Below are 16,464 nucleotides of genomic sequence, written 5' to 3'. Positions count from 1 at the left end.
AGAGAGAATAAAATGAATTAGTCTATGGAATGAATTCTAAGCATCCAAAGTTGCTCAAAGGTATTAATAATATGTAATTTTTTATGTGAAACTCTTTCAGTAAAAAGGCTCCTTTGCATTAAGTGTTTAAGATTCTTTTATTTTAAGAATTCTAGTGTTAAAGGAGTTTACATAAATATATAGACAACTAGGTTTATGAGCAATAATAAAAAAATTAGAGGCTTGAAATTAGTTAAATATGTCTTTTGACTAATGTCGAGTGTACGTAAGTATAAAAACATGGTTACTGAGCGGTACAAGAAAGTCGAAAGGAATGGGTGCCAACAAACCCTAGCAGGGTTGCATAATCTAAGGTCGTTCAATCCAAAAAAAATGTGAAAAAGATATAAATTAAAGAGCCTTAAAAACATGGAAAAACTCTGAAACCCTAGAAAGGTTAGTGCTCTAAGACAAAGTCGCATACTAAGTCCGTGCGATCTCAAAAATACTATAAATATTAAGAAGACTTGAAGTAACAACAGGCGATGTCCACCCAACTTCCTAAAAAGCCCCTTGAAATAGAGTGATGGGATGTACCCCTATAGGTGTGGAAAGCTCAAAGAAAGACAAAACTGTTCGAAATTATTAAATTAGGTTCTTATTAACACATTGTTATAGGAATGCACAAAAAATATATAAAACAAACAAGGGTAATGAGCAGTAAAATAAAGTTGAATAGGGTACTTACTCCCAAAACCAAGAAAGGCCAGCGCGATGAAGATAAACCTGGGGAGAAGGCTCTTGCAGGACTAATAGAAAAAAGCATAAAAGAATAGGCGATATAACCGATATAATATGCGAAATTCACGTTGTCACAAACGCGGAAAAAAAAAACATGAAAAACAAGTCCAAAATCATCAATATAAAAATGTGCCTATTTTTGTTACAGGATGTCTTCTTCTGAAGAGCTGCTATTCTTGGCCTCCACCATAGGGAGAAAACGCTTTAGTGCAAAAGGAATATTGCGAAATCTAATAATGATTTTCTTTTTTAAGGAGGGGGCAGTTTATATTTTTATGGACAAGGTCATGTTTTTATTACTTGTGATGATTACTTTACAGATTGTTTTTATTTTAATCAAGAGCTAACTAGAATGTGAAGAAGGCTGCCAGTTCCTGCCTTAGCCACTATTTTTACCTTCAAACCCCTTAGCAAAACTTTGGGAATGATAATTATCGTTGAAAATCTATTTTAACACATGTCAGATAGCTTAAATAGCATAAATTTATCGTCGAGAACATTATTTTAAAGTTTTAAGAAGTGTTTTCCAACCAATAATTTTTTACAGGAATGTCCTTTACATAGTTCCCTCTTATGTACAGGTAAGTATATGAGCCTTTTGTGGAAAACATGAATTGTGTCTGCAATAAGATAAAAGCTGTCACCCTGCAGAACCCATATTACAGCCGCAGTCCAAAGAAAAAAATCACAAAAATTAAGCTAGTAGGTCAATCCCACATTCCCTTCTTCTGTTTTATTTTAATTGTTACTCCCTCAGAGTTAACAATTTTTATCTAAAACGAATCTTTTTGATACTTCAGGTTCATCCTCTACCAGCAGAATTTTCTACAGGAACATCCTCCTAAATGGCTGATGCTTAACTATACAACACATTGTATAATTTATGTAGCTTTACATCAAAAGGATCAACTCAGCCAAGTGAATCTTAGAAATATGACAGTATTAACCGTTAATTTTACATAGACTATGTGTATCTTTCATGCCACGCAGCGTTAGAACCTCTAAAACTTGAAAGCTGAATAGACAGTTACTTGATAATTTTAAAACAGTTGACTATCTCGGAATTTCAATTTGATACCACTATTGTCAGAAAAACTGACATTTTTCATGGAAAGACTGGCAGAAAAAGCCACTTCGCTTTATTTCGGCTTTTTCTGTTTTCTTAGTGATTTTTCTTTTTCTAATCAATAAAGTCAACAAGATTTTCCAGTTTTACGAGTGGTTCCTCCTTTTCTATTTAATAAGGGCACCAAAACTCACATCTTCAACCATATTTTTTGGGAAAATTACAGAATTGCACATGTTTGTAGAAATGGGGGTACTTGGGTATTATTCAGAACACACTCAATAAGTGAGGTTAGGTTCTTTTGTGAAACAAACTTCGATGCAGGTACATTTTAACGAAATATTTGTACTTGTTCATTATTCAAAAAACACTCAAGAATTTTGCTGAGAAAATCCGGTTTCATAGCCACAAAGACAAAACTCAATTTAGTTTGCTACGCGTAGTGATAGCGGATAGTGTCTGAACTTGGATTTCGAAACGAAGATTTGAGGTTTGCCAAAGACTGAAAAAGAGGCAATTATATTTTTGCAGGATAAGGCGTTGTTGCCCACAGCAAAGCAGTGTGTCAATGGACGCATCATGACTTTATACTATTGCGAGAAGGGACATTTTTGGAAGTGTAACAGTAGGCCATTTGGGTGTAAATACGTGGTTTGCTGACACTCGAATACCATTGATATGGTAATTTTGCAATTTTTCTAATAAAGTATTATATTTTCATCGTATTTTGTTTTATTTCATTGGCTTTATCAAAAGTTTGGGCTATATATTTCCACATTGGGGTGGGGGATGCATTATATCAAATACCTAACTTAACGTAAACTAACCACCTCTATATATAAAATTTTTAATTAAAATGTACCTGCGTCATAGTTTGTTTCACGAAAGAACCTAAGTTCACTTATTGAGTATGTTCTGAATAATACACAAGTACCAAAATGGGCCTAAAACCTTTGTGACACGTTATGTGACGCTCTGAATTTGATAGCAAAACTTTCATAACAATCACTCTCCCTTTTTATTATTTTGCTCTGTCCTATTTTAAATTAGAGAAGTGTTTTTTATCGCGCGAAAGTTTGTATATGCGATATACAAGTGATATATGTTTTGAAAACTTTTTTTTTCTACAAAAATAAACAAATGTGTTGTGTTTCTAGAAGAAGAAAACGGCGACAAAATTAAAACAACCTATTATTAATAAATGAACAGAATAACAAAATTAGAACAACAAATTTCTTTTCTTTTTTGTCTTTATTACATAATTTTTTGTAAGTCAGAATTTGAATTCCGCTACGAACCCTCCTGTTCAAGAGAAATTTATCACCTTTATTGATAAGAGTAAACGAGCGAGGAAAACAACCGAGTCAAACCCGATAAAGTTTCTTGTCAATAACCTAAGAAATTAGACAATTTAGAGACTATTCCAAGGTGAGATTTGGCAGAAGTTGAGAATTCCTGGTATACTTAAAAGAAGTGGTCTCAACCTATTGTTCTAAGGAAAGGAGAAAACAGGTGGAGAATCGTTGACAGGTGCTATAAGATTAATTAGATTTGTTAAGACCAAGAACACAGCCAAAAATATTTCAGTTTCAATAGCATAATGAAAAGAAAACTAATTGGCTGTCAGGTTAGCTCTAATGACTTCCAGACAGTTCATTGTAACAAACTTTGAGTAAAACGCCACTCGGGCTAATATACACATAAACATTAATAAAGATAGTTTTGATAACAATCAACACATAAGAATAATTGGCTTTTATACTGATAATAAATATCTGAAATTTGTTAAGTATAAAGAGAGTCATAAAAAGCTAGAAGCCCAAGAAAATTTAACTAACTTTCAATAAAAAGGGAAAACCACCTCCCAAATGAAATATAATCCTGAAAAAATTTAACCTTTAAATACAGCATATCAAAAATCCTTATTGTAGAGGCTTCAAGCTCCTATTTTCAAAAAAGTCATTTTGCATTTTTGTCAAAAAGAAAGACCATTGATGTGTGTTTGTTTGCCTTTTCTCGCAGGGGGGATTGAAGTAAACAAAAGGGTCTATATAAAATCGAAAGAAGGCTTTTTAGAACAGAGAGTAAAATTTATAGTGAACGAGATAATGTGCCCTGGGAAAGTGGCATTTTCTGACATATTGTGGCAATAAGCTATGATATTGCCAAAAATGGGGACAAGTTACCATTGACTGGAGATAGCCAATCTATTTAAATGTAACAAAATCTGTATTCTGAGCTTTCCCGTTTTTAAAGTAATGTTGGTTAGTGGTATATTCCGCTGAACCCCAAATTTTATATATTCCAAATCACCATAAATAGCCAATTATTTTAGATCATCCATTGTTATTAATAGGGTTGGTTTCTTCAAGTTTCGGCTACTATTAGCGCTAATCCCTCCTTACTTACAGTTCGATAAAGCCAACCGTGTAGCAAGAAAAAAAAAATCATAAACACAAAACCAAAATCTTTAATCTAAACATCGATTAAAACAAAGTTCCTGATTTCAACTGCTTTCCCCTTTTGAAAGTGTGCAACCAAGTTGTTCAAACGGCGTATCCATATAATATCAGAAACAGCCAAGGGTATTTAGTTGAACAATCAGGGATGTTGAGGGGCTATTGAACTAAATTAAAAGAAATGATTTACATTCAGGATGTCAAGAGGGGCACATCAACTATATAAGGGCATTAGATCGAAACTTCCAGGGAATACTGATGGGGATGTTGAAATAAAAGAGTAAACACTCTGTGTACCAACGCTGTCAAAAAGTCTTTTCTGCCAAATCTCAAGATTGGCTTATTGCATTAAGTTGAAACTTTCAGAGAATATTAAGGGGGGTGTTGATCCAAATCAAAAGACACTATATTGAAGTACCTGAAAAAACCTTAGGATCAGCTATGGGTATTATATGGAAAATTTTAGAACATATTTGATCAAGATGTTGAACTAAATCAAGAGAAACAAGGTGTATCTGTGTTGGCAAAATGGTATATCTGCAACATCATAGGCAGCGAAACTGCGCTACCTAAGTAAAGAAGGATGTTGGCACAATGGATTTTTTTTCTTGAAAGGGAACTCCGTGTAGATGAAGTTGTTGTCAAAACTTCGAAAGAGACTTATTCAAGTAGAAGTTGAGATTTTTAGTGCCGTTATTAAGAGTCAAATGTGCTTGAAGGGCAACCAGCCACCCCACCCATCATTTCCTCAAACATATCCAATTAGAAATATTGAGATACCCGTTTTGTTGAACATAGTTAAAAGGTTCAGTGACTAAGTCTTTGGGGGCTGATGACCCCCCACAGCCCTCAGGGCAAGTACTATGAATTATACTAGTGGCCTATTACTAACATATAAGTTTTATATGGAAGGTGTGGTCATATAAACTTAAGACGGGGCTAATTTGATTGGAAATCATAAGTTTTAGTGCCTTTTTAAAGTCAGAAGTGATCGGAGGGCAACTAGCCCCCTTCACATCCTCTTTTCCCCTAATCCATCCAAAACTAATTTTGAGATAGCCGTTTTATTCAAAATAATCCAAAAATCATATAACAAGGCCTTCAGGGTTGTAACAAACCCCCAGAGCCTGGGGCAGGCCTTATAAGCTATGCCCGGGAGCAAATAAGGTTTTTATGGAAGGGGTGATCACATAACATTTAGAAGAAGCACATTTTATTGGAAATTGGAAGTTTTAGTACCCTTTTAAGAGTCAAAAGTGATGGAGTACAACTAGCACCCCTCCCCCGAAGCCCTGTTTTTCACAAATGCACCTGTTCGAAATTTTGATGTATTTTTTTGTTAAAAATAGTACAAAGAACATAAAACAATGCCTTTTGGGTTGACGAATGTCCCCAGGGGAATGGGTTATAATTTTTGTCCAGGGGCATATAAAGTTTTTATGCAATGGTTGGTCGTATAAACTTCGGATGGGGAACATTTGATTGAAAAAGTTGAATGTTCTAGCATCCTTTTTAAGAGTCAGAAGTAATTTTAAGGCAACTGGAGCCCCCCCCCCATCACAGTCATCACTTCCGAAGACGCATCCAATTAAAATTTCGAAACACTTATTTTGTTCAACGTTGTTAAAAACGTCCAGAGCAAGGGCTGTAAGCTAGACAATTCGTTCAATGTTTACACATGGTATGGCCTTTGCTTTCCAAAAAGACGAAGGGCGTTCAGGTGAGAATTTCAGAGAATATTGAGGAGAGTGCTGAACTAAATCAATAAACGTTATGTGCATACCGGCTGTCAAAAGGGCGTAACTCAGGTACGACTTAGTATATTAATTCAAGACTTTCAGGAAATGATAAACGAGAAGATCAATTGAGCAAAAAATAAATATTTGTACACTACTGCTACTAATGCTACAACTACTATTGCTACAATAACTACTACTATTACTACTACTGCTACTACTTCCACTAAAACTACTGCTTCTGTAGCAATTGCTACAAGGCTGAGGATATTAAAATAAACATCTGAGAAAATATTGAGGGAAAATTGAACTAAATCAAAACATGCCTCGCGCACACAGATTGCTGAAACAGGATTGCTGGTTTCAGCAATATTTTTGAAACAGCTTACCACATTGAGAGGACACTTTTATGGCATAATGAACGGGATGTTCAACTGATCAATACTATTAGTACTGATGCTACTGCTTTTACTACTACTACTAATACAAAACTATTACTACTACTACTACTACTGTCTCTACTACTACCACTATTGTTATGATGCTAGTACAATTAAGACTACATGTATGAAGGTAAAAATTGGACAGAATATTTAGGGGGAATTTGAATCAATTCAAAGCTCACTATGATTGTGCATAGTCAGATTTAATGAGAGCTAAGCTATGCCTTCGATATACATTTATTCACTTATTTAATTTTCATGCATATGCAATCTTTTCTACATTCTCCCAAGAACAATCTTTTGAGTATATAATCTGGTGACTGCTGTTGAATGAAGATCTTGCTTCAAAAATCGTCTTAAATTTTGAATTCGAAGTGAAGGGAATTTATGCAACAATTGTGCTGAAGATAGTAAAAACCGATATTCAAGTCAACTTTAGGAACTTAAGAATTTAAATTGGTGTTGTTTATTTCTTGACAGAAGATATGAAAAATTCAAAAAAATAATAAAAATTACGAATAATTATAAGAACTTTGGAATAAAAAACCAACATAACTTAGATATAAAATGCTTTTTCGGAAAAAAAAAGTTTCCAAGGGCAAGGAAAGAGTCATATTATAACCTAAAACAAGCAAAAATTAAATCCTATATTAATCCAAACCTTAAATGAAAAAAAATTACTATCAATGAATTAATGAAGGTCAAAACCAACAAAAATTACAATGAATGATCAAACTAAACGCAAGGATAAGTGGTACTGATATAAATAAAGGAATAAATCCCCAAAAGATAGAAATTAACACAAATAATCAATTAAAAATAAAAACGATCAGCAATTACTAAGATATGAATAGGGTTCCTATAACCCTCAACACTCCAGAACCTTCTAAGGGCAATTGTTTCATATGCCCATTATTTGAAAACCAAATATATTCTGAGCGTTTTTGTTTGAATTATATGAATGAAATGCAAAATCAATGTTATTTCAGGAGTCAGAACCATATATATATATATATATATATATATATATATATATATATATATATATATATATATATATATATATATATATATATATATATATATATATATATATATATATAGTTAATATTATGTTTAAGATAAAAATTGTTTCTTGATTCCACTGATAAAGAGAAGCATCAGATCTCCTGTTGATATTTTTCAACTTCTCCCCACTGTATCTAGCGCAGCATTTGACATGCTTCTTTAGCAAGTATGGCTGTCCCCACCCTCCTGATTCACATTCGATGTGAATGCATGAACGAAACACTTCTCAGTGTTTAAATTGCTTTTTGTTCCCTTATCTACTGCTGGTAAAGTGATTTAGGGGTGAAACTGTAGGAAAATCTTGTTAAAATTTGAGGAGTCTTCAGTAAAAAAAAGTAAACGATTTTAACTATATGCACTCTTCATTGATGTTAGACACAATAGATTTACGAAACACAAACACATCTTGATGTGGAGTGAGCTTTCATTACGTGATTCTCATGAATTGCATCTCTATTTATTTTTTAATATAGTGAATCTAAAAATGAGGTAAAACTTGGTAATTAAATTTTTCCTCTTATGAGGTTGTTACCCTTACGCATCATGATAGATATTGATTTTAATTATCCCCTAAGCAGTTTTATTTACAACATGTTAGATCCTCTATCCATTACGCACACAAAAATTAGTTGCTTGTCTTAACAGCAATAGCATTCACATGACGGATGACTCCCTAGAGAAATAATAAAATGCATCATCAAATAGGGTAATTCTAGAAATGCAAGGAAAATAGTCAGTTAAATTTCTGGCTTATGTTTTTTAAAAGTTGATTTTATTTGTAGTTCTTTAGATGCATGACAATGGGTAGAAGGCAATTAGCTTAATTCCTTTACTGGAATGGAAATTTGAATTCATAATTTTATTATGAATTAGTTTTGTATTAGTAAATAGATCTTAAGTAGAGATATTATTTTATGGTTTATTAAGTTAAAAACTCCAAATTCTAAGTATGTTTAATTCTATGCAACAAAGATATAAAAAATACAAAAGAAGATAATGCAAATGATAAAAACAGAAACGGATTGTTTTTTTTTTTTATTTAAAAAGACTGTTTATTTTTATTAAGGGGTAGAAACACGAAACACAATTCACATGTTACTGTAAAATCATAGGCGAAATCATAGCACGCTATCACTCACGATTGATAACATACGCATGTGGATCTCGACATTCGTTGAAACGTGACCAAATTTGCCAGATTTAACTTGAATTTGTCACTTTTAATTGGTTCCTCTGTGGTAGCTTGCCAAGGAAGTAACCAAAGAGCCAACACTGCCGATATTCCTTTGAAATTTGGCGGAGAAGGAGTAACAACCAAACAGACTTTTCACGATAAAATTTTGACGACTGACCATTTAGAAACTAGCCGGCTTCAAATTTTTAGAATTAAGAGAATACCCGACTTTTGAAGTTTGAGGCGTTCTAGGATCTTGATTTAAAGTCGTGAACTTAAACTTAAGAAAGTGGCCTGAAATGTCTTGCTTTACTTTACTACACGGCCTATCAGCTGGTGCATGCAGATACTCTCCTGAAGAGACTAGGTGGGTCTCAGTTTGGGCTTGTAATACTGGGAATCTATACCGTCTGTCCCTTTGTTCCAAGGTTGTTGCCACCCATGGTTCTGGAAGATCGAAAAGCTTTAGTAAAAGGCCATAAAAGCGGTACGAAAAAAGAAAAGATCTTTGGATAAATTTTCATTCATTAACCTAAAGATGTATTAATGTATCTTTCGGCATTAATCTGGCAATGGTAAGGAGACTAGGGTATTTAAGGACTACAAGTTCGCTTCGGCTCTGTAATCAGACGGCTTTAAATATATCCATAATTCTTATTCAAGCAAGGCCTATCGTGGCTATGTTGGTGGCTTGTGGGTTGGCAGAAGAGCCAGCGAGTTTTCCAATCACAAAGATAGAAAATCTTTGTCGTTCGACGTTCAAAGAAGGTGCACAAATACCTAATTTTCCAACATCCAACAAATGAGTGTGCAGTACGGACTTAGCTCATTTTTCACTGAATTGAACGGAAATCATTTTCGCATCAAGATATATTTCGAACGACATCCTAAGTCACACAAGTCCAATTGCTGATTATATATCTAATAGCGTGCTCTGTATGGTACTTTGAAAGGTCACTGGATCTCTAAATGTTCATTCGAATGAAATCATCTTTTAATGATCTACGATTAAGGACTATGGATGGTTATGTGTGTGGCAATATTTCTTGGGAAACTAAAGAGTTTCATATTTTGTCAATAGCTGCTTAGGGCTCTCTGGGTGATTGCAAAATAGGGTTAAAGTCTTAAAAAACTCATTAAATGGGCATCCTTTACATTAGCATTATTTATTTACTAAAATTAATTTGTTACTAAAATTAATTTGAACGTTGATAAATTTTAATGATATAATTAGAAAATCTAATAAGACATTCTAACCGTGTTATCTCAAGTCTTTGTAGCAACATCTTTTTCTTTCAGAACTATATTAAGTGCTATTCCTGGTTTGGGGCTGAAAATTTTCTCTTTTTAACATCCAGCTGTGGTCAGCCACTCTATTCACGTTCCAACATCCTTGATATGTACATTCAATTTCCTTAATACCATGTCCCCCATTCGTTGCTTTACCTACAGATTTGAAAAACTTTCGTCCCCTTCATTACAGATAAGATAAACCCCTAGTTTTCCTTTAACACTATTTGGTAGTGGTAATACCCAAGTTTCATGTTCATCCGCTTCTTGTTCCCCCTTGTCTTTTGTATATTCTTTTAAACATTTTTAAATGTATATATTATTTAATTTTTTTAGATTTATCAGTTTTTATCTTTTTAACTAATTGATATTTTGCAGTTTAATATTTTTGACAAATGAATGATTTTTCATTCTGATATTCTTGTTTTGGTATTATTCGTCAGTTTTTTAGTTGTTGTGTCTATTTTACGCTTTTTATACTTGAATTGCGTTTTATGCACTTTTTGAAATACATGTTTTATCTTATCTAAATAGAATCGTTCTCCTTATTTGCCGCTTACTGCTCAAAGATTTTTTGTAAAATATTCCAGATGACAATGAAGAAAATGAACTTTAAGACCCATGTTACAACCTAGTAGTCCGTAGTTATTTAACAGATTTTCAGCAATATTGCTGTAGTTTGTGTCTTTTTCGTTTCCTATGAAACTACTTACCTCTTGCTTGAAATTGTCATACTATTCTTTAATGGTCTTCCACTTTCCCCTAAAAGTTTTCATCCTTCATTAGGCTCCTTATTTCAGAACTAACAAATAACCCTTTTTCAAATTTTGCCGGAAAGAGGTTGGAATACTGCTCACAGAAATATTTGAAACACTTCGCAGCTTTGACAAATTGTTCCGTCAGTCTCAAACTGATACAAAGTAGTGAAAGTAAAATCTTTTTAGAACCCACTAGACTCTCTTTCACAACGCTATTACATCCACCAACCGAAAATCTTCTTACTGAGCTTCAGTTTTTAACTTAGTTTTGTTGCTTTAAAGGCTACTCCATTCACAGTAGAAGCAGAGGTGCTTCGTGTGGCCACTCTATTGGCCAAGAAACACACAGATCACTTTCATATCCCCATGTGCAGTCGATTTTTGTTCAGAGTGCTTCAAACAGTTAATTAAAAAGACTAATTTGCTCAGGCTAAGAATGAGTGAAGGTGAAGGGGTGATGTTGAATAACGATAAGATCAATAACATGGATAGCCTCACTTACCCAGAGAGTATTTTTATTTACTGAAGATGTTAAAAGTAGAATAGCCAAGACTCAAGGTGTTTTTTTCACAGTTAATAAAGGTTTAGAAGAATGGGAAGATAAGTCTGGAAATCAAGGTTTGAAAATTCGACATTAAAGTGATGATATTGCTTAAGTAATGTTTTCAAACGTGGGTACTCCAGATACAGAGGAGGACGTGTTGGATACTTTCTAGAAATATTACGAACAAATACTTTTGGGTATTCATCTGACTGACCGTATTTCAAATATTCAGTTGTTCAATTGTAGTTCTATCTCACTTTCTAGGGACTATAATGAGAGGAAACTTTAGACAGTGAGGATATGCTCTAGAGATGACGGATGATACATTACTAAATATCATCCTTTTTGGCCAACTCTCTGTGCCCAAATGAAATTCTGGCCCGATTAGGGAGGGAAGAAATCATAATGAATTATTTAATGAGAAATAAAACTCCCTGGGAATGTGTAAAGAGGATGGGTGTTGAATAGACTGGGATAAAAAGATAGCGAGCGTGGCTGTGTTGGCCTAAAGCATGGCTGAAGGGTCAAATGAAACCTAGTAAAGAACAAGCCTTAGCCTATAGCAATCAAAACTTAAAATGGTATAAAAAAAAACAATTGTGAAATAATTAAGTATTACCATTTAAAGCTGATTCAAGAATTGTAGCTCTTATATCCGTTAATTTTAGTGGTGAAAAATTACTGCAAAAAAAAATTGTGACAATTTGGAAAAACACCCTGAACCCCCACAAAAATGGTGTCAAATTGAAATCGAACATATCCCTTTAAAATAACTATGGTTGGAAACATCAAGTAGGAGAATTATACTCCCCCATCTTGAGCAGCATGGAAAAATTTTTTTGCATTGTATCGTATGGGGAGCATTGATAGGTCTGTTTTTCTGTTTTGTTTTTCTTCTCGAAGCTAAGGAGGTACTGAAAAATCATGGAGAGCGCTTAAGAGCTCATTTGAAGAGAAATTTCTACATCTGCGTGAGTTTTGTAAGCAGAAAAAGGTAATTTTAAAAAAAGAAAAAAAAATCAATTTTCAACAACATCTTCAGATACAAGATGACATATCATGCATATTATTGACAAGATAATATAAGATACGGATCTTTTGAAAAGTTGCATTTCATTATTTCCATTCTATTTGGTGCTTTTTGTAAGCAAGGATCCCTAAAAACATTCCTTAAAGCCTTCAAATTAGTATCCTTAGATGTTTCATTGCAATTGCATGAATGTTTTTTTTTTGGAAAATTAGGCTAAAACCTATTAAGCAGCTAACCACAAGTATTCAGAGAATTCAAAGTATTCCGAGTTTATAAAAAGTGTTTTGAAAACAAACAGTTAAGTGAAGATGAATAGATAGATAGATAGATAGATAGATTTATTCACACGAAAAGCCCAATCGGGCCATGGTGACATACACAAAACAAGTGAAAAAAAAATTATATTGCCACTTGAAGCTGGTTCAGAAATAGTAACTGTTATTTTTGATATTTCTAATAATAGATTTTAAGCCGTCCTGGCTGATTGGTTGGCGCGCTGGCGTGGAAATTTTTTATCCAAGGCCAAGGGTTCAATCCTAGTTGTGACCCGTTATTTAGTTTGGGACCGGGGTCAGTGGCGTGACTCTGTAGGCTCAGCCAGAATCGACCCAGCTCTAAATGAGTAACTGGAGAAATCTGGTGAAGGTAAACAGGTAGTGTTTACGACTGCACAGGATGGTTGGCCCCCAACCCCTCATTGTACTTACTCACTAAAGGGCCATGAAACGGAGATCAGCACCGCCAGTTGTGACCTTAAGGGTCTAGTGCTGTCTTACTTACTTACTTAATAATAGAAGATTAAAGCAAAAATACATTAACAGATGAATCGTAATATTTCCCTACAGTTGCAGAATTCTGTAAACCTAGAGGCTTACTTAAAACTGAGCTTGCTTGTGTTAATAGTGCAGGCTACTTGGGAACTTTTTTTTCTCTTAAACCTCTTTTGTTTCGTCGGTTTTGCGTTTCTATTGTTGTGAAACCAATTTTAATTGTCAGTCAATTTTAGTAACCAAAAAGGTTAGTTGAATTGCAATAGGAATCTTTTTCAAAAGGCAATAAAACTCTAGCGTGAAACTTAAGAAGTGAGGAAGGGGAATCTTTTCTCATATGTGGAGTGGATTTTGCTACTTCCAAGTTTTAACGTCAATCTTTCCTTTAATTTGAAAAGAAAACATTTATATAATACGTAATATTCAATAACGATATATATATTCATCTTCAATAGTCATGATATAGAAGAACATATTTTAATTTTCACCCTTCCTTTAATGGAGCTCTATTTCTGTTCGTTTACTTATCCGTCTCCATGGTTTCCGGATATTAGCTTGTGTTTCCTTTTACACAATAATCAGATGATTGTCTCTATCTTTTTCTAAGAATAAATTTATATGTTATATTTTCAACGCATCTTTTTCAAAGAATAAATTCAAGCATAATATTTTCCACGCTTTTTTTTTAAATCTGAAGACGATCTGACCAAGAATCCTTTTGTGATTGAAATGCAATATCTTCCACAGCGACTGAAAAGGCCCTTAAGAAGAACCAAACAAGGAAAAATTATAGTATTGAAGCCGAAATTGTTATGTGAAGAATGGCTGTTGAAACAATAAGGATAAATCAGTAAGCTGTCCATTTTTTATAACTCTTCTAGTTTATCATTATTTCTGTTAGAAGGATTCATCTCCTGTGGTGAAATAATATAAATAAATGTGTGTGACAGTCCTAATAAAACAAGTCCCAGTTTTTTCGTATTCGTCTAAAAATAGTTCAAACATCAGCGTTAAAATCCTTGAACATCTAGAATTTGATTGTTCAAATTTTTTTTAAAAATATTATTGAGCTTGAATGTATTTTGGGGTATAATACCCTAGTAACTGTTATTACTACTCTAGCCCAAAATTCCGTTTAGTTGGACTTTGGCCGGCTAGATGACGGCTTCGTATGCCTTTTCCTGACTGCCTGCCCTCGGTTGGGAGTCAAAGCTGGCAATAGCCTTTGTAAGTTTAGGTTAATGCGTCACTATATGCTCATAAATAAACTTAGCCAATTATAACAGAAACTATTATCAAACAGTTCGTGGTAACGAACTGTAGCAAGGAGCGACCCCTCTCAAAAGTAACCGAAACTCTAAAAAATGGAATTTTGTTACCAATAGTTACATCAAAAGAATTGCATTTTAATGCTGATTTTAAATACATACGTTTCATCAAGATTAGTTTTACCCATCACAAGTTACGAGCCTGACAAAATTTGCCAAATTTTAGAAAATAGGGACAAACACCCCCTAAAAGTCATACAATCTTGACAAAAATTACACTATCAGATTCAGCGTATCAGAGAACCTTGATGTAGAAGTTTCAAGCTCCTATTTGCAAAACTGTAGGATTTCGAATTTTTTTGCCAGAAGACTGTTTATTTGTTTATTTATTTTTTTGTTTTTTTTTCCAGGGGTGATCGTATTGACTCATTGGTCCTTGTTCGACTCGTGTAATTTCAAATCTAGATTTTAATGGGAAACATTTATATCATAGAAGCTTGTTTTTATATTTTTCAGTGTTTAGAAAAGACTGTGCAAAATACTCTTTAATTACAATTTTGTTATTGTGCTTTGGCAAAGCGAAAAGTTAAATAGTTTGAGCAAAAAAAAATTATCAGAGATATCATAATCATTATAACAAATATAGAAAGTAAAAGCATCGATATTTTGTTTAATCAAATAATCGCCCAACACAATCAATTTAAAGCGGAACATCTCATCGTAAAACTTATCTAATAATGAACTTGAAGCAAAGCAGTACTTCACTTGGATGCATGAGCTGAGCTAATTGCATATAGGCAGTTTTGCCTCTGCATTACCTTTGTCAACGTAGCGTTAGGGGCCGATGAAATTGGATGTTTGGGCCCCGACGGAATTAGATGCTAGGGCTTCCCCAGTGAAATTGGATGCTAGGGGTCCCGGTGATTACGTTAGGAGCCCCGATGAAATTGTATGCTAGATCCCCCAATAGAATTGGATGCTAGGGTCTCGTTGGAATTGGTTGCTAGGGCCCTCCAGTGAAATTGGATGCTAGGGGGCCCGGTGGTTAGGTTAAGGGCCCCAGTGAAATTGGATGTTGGGCTCCCAATGGCAGTGGTTGCTAGAGCCCCATTGGAATTACTTGCTAGGGCATCCATTGGAATTAGATGCAAGGGGGTGGTGGGATTGATCGCTAGGGATCCGGTGTCTTGAAGGTTCCCCACTAACGGGTCTTGAAGGTTCTTCCCTGGCCCTTGTGGGCTATTAAACACTCCATGCTATGTAAAAAGCAAAGCATATTACGTGACAATCAAAAACAAACAAACCCTATTACATAACAGCTTTTTTACTGGTTCTCTAATAAGTCCTAGTACGTAACAACCAAAAGTAATTAAATCCTGTTACTTAACACGCACCTGCATGATATAGAAAACATGCCCCCCTATAACGTAACATACACTTGCTGGCCGTCGTCGGAATTACTGGATAAGGCATTCGTCGAATCCAGGGATAGGGCTCCCTTTAAAAGCAGGGTTCCTTTTTAAAAGCAGGGATAGAGTTTCGTTTAAAACCATCTTGAGGATACTACTGATTTCAGGTGGATATTTACTCCACAGTTTTTTGGCCAAAACATGGTCGCTAGGATTAAGCAGATATAACCTTAACAGCTGCAAAAGAATGACATTTAAGTCTTGAAATTGATAATTTTAAAGTCCGCGAAAACTTCGCAGTGATCAAAGAGACATCTGCAAAAATGAACTTTGTCACTTCACCGCATAAGAACGAAATACTTCGGATGATGAAAAATGAATCATTTTATGCCCAACTTTCAAATAAAAACAAAGTTTGCCGACTCAAAATTAAAATCTTATTTAATTCTAATAAATAGCTAGACTAAGGCATATGGCTAACATGTCCAAAAATAAATGCACAGAATGAAAGTTGACGATACTAACCAAATAGAACATCATCCATGAATATACTAACAAGATGTGAGGATTTTGATGTGAAACCATCTTTTTGTTTTGATTTTCCCCTATTATTTGTTATCTCTATCGCTTTTCAGTTAAAACATTCTTTTCCTCATGAAAACCAAGAAA

General features: G+C 34.1%; 1 long non-coding RNA gene across 4 annotated transcripts in view; it reads left to right on the top strand.

Moving 5' to 3' along the window:
- LOC136029051 (uncharacterized) overlaps positions 1-16,464 on the top strand; it is a 66,166-nt gene that overhangs the window by 14,975 nt on the left and 34,727 nt on the right. Inside the window, exons 3-4 of one of the 4 annotated variants that reach the window (XR_010617963.1) lie at positions 13,866-13,968; positions 14,797-15,086. This is a non-coding gene — a long non-coding RNA (uncharacterized LOC136029051). Of the gene's footprint in view, positions 1-1,580; positions 5,880-13,865; positions 14,094-14,796; positions 15,087-16,464 lie in introns of those variants that run through there. The other 3 variants (XR_010617961.1, XR_010617962.1, XR_010617965.1) reach the window with 3 other exon arrangements.

This window comes from Artemia franciscana, chromosome 1, assembly GCF_032884065.1.
Source record: "Artemia franciscana chromosome 1, ASM3288406v1, whole genome shotgun sequence".
NCBI classification, from domain to species: domain Eukaryota; kingdom Metazoa; phylum Arthropoda; class Branchiopoda; order Anostraca; family Artemiidae; genus Artemia; species Artemia franciscana.
Note: the sequence above shows the minus strand (reverse complement) of the source record. Positions and strands in the feature narration are given on the sequence as shown.